The following is a 6,165-nucleotide window of genomic DNA, read 5'->3' as shown; positions in this document are numbered from 1 at the left end:
CTCTTCTCAATGATACCTTGGTCAAGGAAGGAATAAAGAAAGAAATTAAAGACTTTTTAGAGTTTAATGAAAATGAAGCCACAACGTACCCAAACCTATGGGACACAATGAAAGCATTTCTAAGAGGGAAACTCATAGCTCTGAGTGCCTCCAAGAAGAAACGGGAGAGAGCACATACTAGCAGCTTTACAACACAACTAAAAGCCATAGAAAAAAAGGAAGCAAATTCACCCAAGAGGAGTAGACGGCAGGAAATAATCAAACTCAGGGGTGAAATCAACCAAGTGGAAACAAGAAGAACTATTCAAAGAATTAACCAAACGAGGAGTTGGTTCTTTGAGAAAATCAACAAGATAGATAAACCGTTAGCTAGACTCACTAGAGGACACAGGGACAACATCCTAATTAACAAAATCAGAAATGAAAAGGGAGACATAACAACAGATCCTGAAGAAATCCAAAACACCATCAAATTCTACAAAAGGCTATACTCAAAAAAACTGGAAAACCTGGATAAAATGGACAAATTTCTGGACAGACACCAGGTACCAAAGTTGAATCAGGATCAAGTTGACCATCTAAACAGTCCCATATCACCTAAAGAAATAGAAGCAGTTATTAATAGTATCCCAACCAAAAAAAGCCCAGGGCCAGACGGGTTTAGTGCAGAGTTCTATCAGACCTTCAAAGAAGATCTAATTCCAGTTCTGCACAAACTATTTCACAAAATAGAAGTAGAAGGTACTCTACCCAACTCATTTTATGAAGCCACTATTACTCTGATACCTAAACCACAGAAAGACCCAACAAAGATAGAGAACTTCAGACCAATTTCTCTTATGAATATCGATGCAAAAATCCTCAATAAAATTCTCACTAACCGAATCCAAGAACACATTAAAGCAATCATCCATCCTGACCAAGTAGGTTTTATTCCAGGGATGCAGGGATGGTTTAATATACGAAAATCCATCAATGTAATCCATTATATAAACAAACTCAAAGACAAAAACCACATGATCATCTCGTTAGATGCAGAAAAAGCATTTGACAAGATTCAACACCCATTCATGATAAAAGTTTTGGAAAGATCAGGAATTCAAGGCCCATACCTAAACATGATAAAAGCAATATACAGCAAACCAGTAGCCAACATCAAAGTAAATGGAGAGAAGCTGGAAGCAATCCCACTAAAATCAGGAACTAGACAAGGCTGCCCACTTTCTCCCTACCTTTTCAACATAGTACTTGAAGTATTAGCCAGAGCAATTCGACAACAAAAGGAGATCAAGGGGATACAAATTGGAAAAGAGGAAGTCAAAATATAACTTTTTCCTGATGATATGATAGTATATATAAGTGACCCTAAAAATTCTACCAGAGAACTCCTAAACCTGATAAACAGCTTCGGTGAAGTAGCTGGATATAAAATTAACTCAAACAAGTCAATGGCCTTTCTTTATACAAAGAATGAACAGGCTGAGAAAGAAATTAGGGAAATAACACCCTTCTCAATAGTCACAAATAATATAAAATATCTTGGCGTGACTCTAACTAAGGAAGTGAAAGATCTGTATGATAAAAACTTCAAATCTCTGAAGAAAGAAATTAAAGAAGATATCAGAAGATGGAAAGATCTCCCATGCTCATGGATTGGCAGGATCAACATTGTAAAAATGGCTATCTTGCCAAAAGCAATCTACAGATTCAATGCAATCCCCATCAAAATTCCAACTCAATTCTTCAACGAATTGGAAGGAGCAATTTGCAAATTCGTCTGGAATAACAAAAAACCTAGGTTAGCAAAAAGTCTTCTCAAGGATAAAAGAACTTCTGTTGGAATCACCATGCCAGACCTAAAGCTTTACTACAGAGCAATTGTGATAAAAACTGCATGGTACTGGTATAGAGACAGACAAGTAGACCAATAGAATAGAATTGAAGACCCAGAAATGAACCCACACACCTATGGTCACTTGATCTTTGACAAGGGAGCTAAAACCATCCAGTGGAAGAAAGACAGCATTTTCAACAATTGGTGCTGGCACAACTGGTTGTTATCGTGTAGAAGAATGTGAATCGATCCATACTTATCTTCTTGTACTAAGGTCAAATCTAAGTGGATCAAGGAACTTCACATAAAACCAGAGACACTGAAACTTAAAGAGGAGAAAGTGGGGAAAAGCCTTGAAGATATGGGCACAGGGGAAAAATTCCTGAACAGAACAGCAATGGCTTGTGCTGTAAGATAGAGAATTGACAAATGGGACCTAATGAAACTCCAAAGTTTCTGCAAGGCAAAAGACACCGTCAATAAGACAAAAAGACCACCAACAGATTAGGAAAGGATCTTTACCTATCCTAAATCAGATAGGGGACTAATATCCAACATATATAAAGAACTCAAGAAGATGGACTTCAGAAAATCAAATAACCCCATTAAAAAATGGGGCTCAGAACTGAACAAAGAATTCTCACCTGAGGAATACCGAATGGCAGAGAAGCACCTGAAAAAATGTTCAACATCCTTAATCATCAGGGAAATGCAAATCAAAACAACCCTGTGATTCCACCTCACACCAGTCAGAATGGCTAAGATCAAAAATTCAGGTGACAGCAGATGCTGGCATGGATGTGGAGAAAGAGGAACACTCCTCCATTGTTGGTGGGATTGCAGGCTTGTACAACCACTCTGGAAATCAGTTGGTGGTTCCTCAGAAAACTGGACATAGTACTACCGGAGGATCCAGCAATACCTCTCTTGGTCATAGTACTACCAGAGGATCCAGCAATACCTCTCCTGGGCATATATCCAGAAGATGCCCCAACTGGTAAGAAGGACACATGCTCCACTATGTTCATAGCAGCCTTATTTATAATAGCCAGAAGCTGGAAAGAACCCAGATGCCCCTCAACAGAGGAATGGGTACAGAAAATGTGGTACATCTACACAATGGAGTACTACTCAGCTATTAAAAAGAATGAATTTATAAAATTCCTAGGCAAATGGATGGACCTGGAGGGCATCATCCTGAGTGAGGTAACACATTCACAAAGGAACTCACACAATGTGTACTCACTGATAAGTGGATATTAGCCCCAAACCTAGGATACCCAAGATATAAGATACAATTTGCTAAACACATGAAACTCAAGAAGAATGAAGACTGAAATGTGGACACTATGCCCCTCCTTAGAATTGGGAACAAAACACCCATGGAAGGAGTTACAAAGACAAAGTTTGGAGCTGAGATGAAAGGATGGACCATGTAGAGACTGCCATATCCAGTGATCCACCCCATAATCAGCATCCAAACGCTGACACCATTGCATATACTAGCAAGATTTTATCGAAAGGACCCAGATGTACCTGTCTCTTGTGAGACTATGCCGGGGCCTAGCAAACACAGAAGTGGATGCTCACAGTCAGCTAATGGATGGATCACAGGGCTCCCAATGGATGAGCTAGAGAAAGTACCCAAGGAGCTAAAGGGATCTGCAACCCTATATGTGGAACAACATTATGAACTAACCAGTACCCCGGAGCTCTTGACTCTAGCTGCATATGTATCAAAAGATGGCCTAGTCGGCCATCACTGGAAAGAGAGGCCCATTGGACACGCAAACTTTATATGCCCCAGTACAGGAGAACGCCAGGGCCAAAAAGGGGGAGTGGGTGGGTAGGGGAGTGCGGGTGGGTGGATATGGGGGACTTTTGGTATAGCATTGGAAATTTAAATGAGCTAAATACCTAATTAAAAAAAATATGAGTAAAATAAAAATTCACATTTCACAAACAAGTGTGTGTGGGTCTCATGATGTTCTGCTTTGAAAATTGCTACTAATATTACTATATTTATTTTTACCTTTTAGAAACAAAATATCATTGTGCAGTCCAAGCTGCCCACAAACTCATAGTCCTTCTGCCGTAGACTTCCAACTATGCAAAGTTTAGATAACAGCTCTATTTTTAAGATATTTTACTTTATGCTCTATATTATTTCTTTGTAATTGGAGCAGAAACATACACACAAACAATTCAGTCTTTTTTTTTTACAAGTCTAAGCCATTAGAGTTGTTAAGTTGATTTATTCACCCCCTCAAAGCCCTAAGGACCCATTCTAACTCACTTTACAAATACAGGAAATCACACAAACCTTACAGGTGAACTGTTTTTATTTCATGCAATGACCAAAACCCTGTCTGTGCATAAATAAAGGGCACTTGATAATCAGTACTATCATCTGTCTTTCCCCGGGGTCTGCTTTCACACTTCTTAAAATTAATGCTCAATTCAACCACTACACATTAGAGAAGTTACTATGCCACTTCTTTGAATATGCCTTCCTATCACTTTTTAGATAATTTACTGTACATATTTTATTTACAGTTTTTTATACTTTCTTAGTATGAATTGGGACCACATTTCTATTTGAGCCATTTGGAACCAAAGCAAAATAACCTAAGTAATATAAAATGTTGAAGTATAGTATAAAGATGCAAAAGCAGATATACTACTAGTTAGGAATGTAATTATAGTGTTATATGTTTATAGTCCACAATTCTGTTTAGGGATCATACAGACATAGATTACTGATTTGAATGAAAGACATAAGTTTGTAGCAAAGCTTTGCAGTTAAAAAATTATCAAAGAACACATTTTATGTTTATTCCACCTTTCTCTCATATTCCTAGATCCTTCACCAATGTTATCTGAGGGAAAAAAAACAAGTGAAGTCAGAATCATTAGTGTTATTAAGGAGTAAAGCAAATAAATTAAAATTTAGCAGTCATAAGCCAGAGGATAGAAAGGTCAATGCTATGAAAGGGAAAATACAGTTGCCGGAAAGCTGCACTCTGATTCACTTCTTTGTGGAGTGGTACAGAAATGGATATTTTCCTGCTAAGGTAATATGAATGTAAGTTCTTTTTCAATTACTGTTAAAAGGCAAATGTGTGTGTCATGGTAATTATAACTGGCTGTTACAGAGTGGGCCTGGAACACATGTGTGGATTCTGCAGTGACATATACTGTACTTCTTTGATGGGTATAGTAGTAGACACACTAGCAAAAAATGGGGGGTGAGAAAGAAGGAACACAGAAGTAGAAGACAAAGGCAAATGGTACTTCTCTTATATCCTTGCAACCTTTAGATGGAATCAACTTCAATGCTGTCCACTCTACTTTGACAAGGCTTTGGTTCAGATCCCAATCTCAATAGCATGACACGGTTTTCTGAAAGAATACTCAGAAGGTGTCTTCTTAAACAACAAACTGATTTTTAGTGGTGGATCCACTCTTCATAGTTGTGTCTGTGTGGGACTGATAACCAATCACTACCTTCAGAGGAAGTCCTGGTCTTTCCTTTTATACCCTGTCAATGGGTGTTATCGCATTGCTGTTATCACATTCAGTAGTCCATATAACTATCTTATCACCCTTATCTCCCATATTAACAATAGCCCCATATACATCATCATGTACTCATCAAAAGATTCTCCTAAAAGGCACAGCAGTATCTCCAGCAAAAAGTAATCAAGGTCATTTCATTTTTGCTGTTTGTTCAATGTAATTAACCATCATTCTCCTCATTTGTTTCTTTCATCTTTCCACATAGGCTCAATAGGCTCAATACAGTCCTAAAAAAGTGAGTAGTCACAGAAAGGCATTAAATTATTCAACAATTGGATATAGTGGTAGAGAGAAAAAAAAAGTCTTCAATAGTATCAATTGTAGAGAGCAATGGAAGGTTTGCTTGTCAAGTCTTATTTTTTAAAAAGGAGTGCTTCCTTGTTCCATAGAGGATATTTAACAAAGTGCTCTTGGTTAACAACCTCATGATTAAATCCTGTTATTGCCTCTTCAGCAGATGGATGATTAGTGGTAGAAGTGGTTTCCAGTTCCATAGTTACCATCTTAGATCCATCTCATGCCTTCCTATCTTAAACAGAATAAACGGGTTGTTAAAATATTTCTAAAAGGAATAGATAGATCATTTAGGCCCTTAACCCAAGTAATATTCTTATAATTATCTCTAGATATTTCTCTTCTGAGACATTCTAAAAATAAGCTTCCCCTAAAATACTTCAGTTTGTTCTAAAGTTCAGAACTCATCCATGTCAACTTTTAAGATTACCTCTCTTGATTTCAACACAGACTTTCCC

The 6,165-nt window shown here is 37.7% G+C and overlaps 1 pseudogene; it reads right to left on the bottom strand.

The window, feature by feature from the left end:
* Nucleotides 1–5,066: 5,066 nt before the first annotated feature.
* On the bottom strand, nucleotides 5,067–5,932 carry Gm11254 (predicted gene 11254; annotated as a pseudogene).

This window comes from Mus musculus, chromosome 4 (assembly GCF_000001635.26).
Source record: "Mus musculus strain C57BL/6J chromosome 4, GRCm38.p6 C57BL/6J".
Classification (NCBI taxonomy): Eukaryota; Metazoa; Chordata; class Mammalia; order Rodentia; family Muridae; genus Mus; species Mus musculus.
The sequence above is the reverse complement of the archived record's forward strand: the minus strand, read 5'-3'. Positions and strand labels throughout refer to the sequence as shown.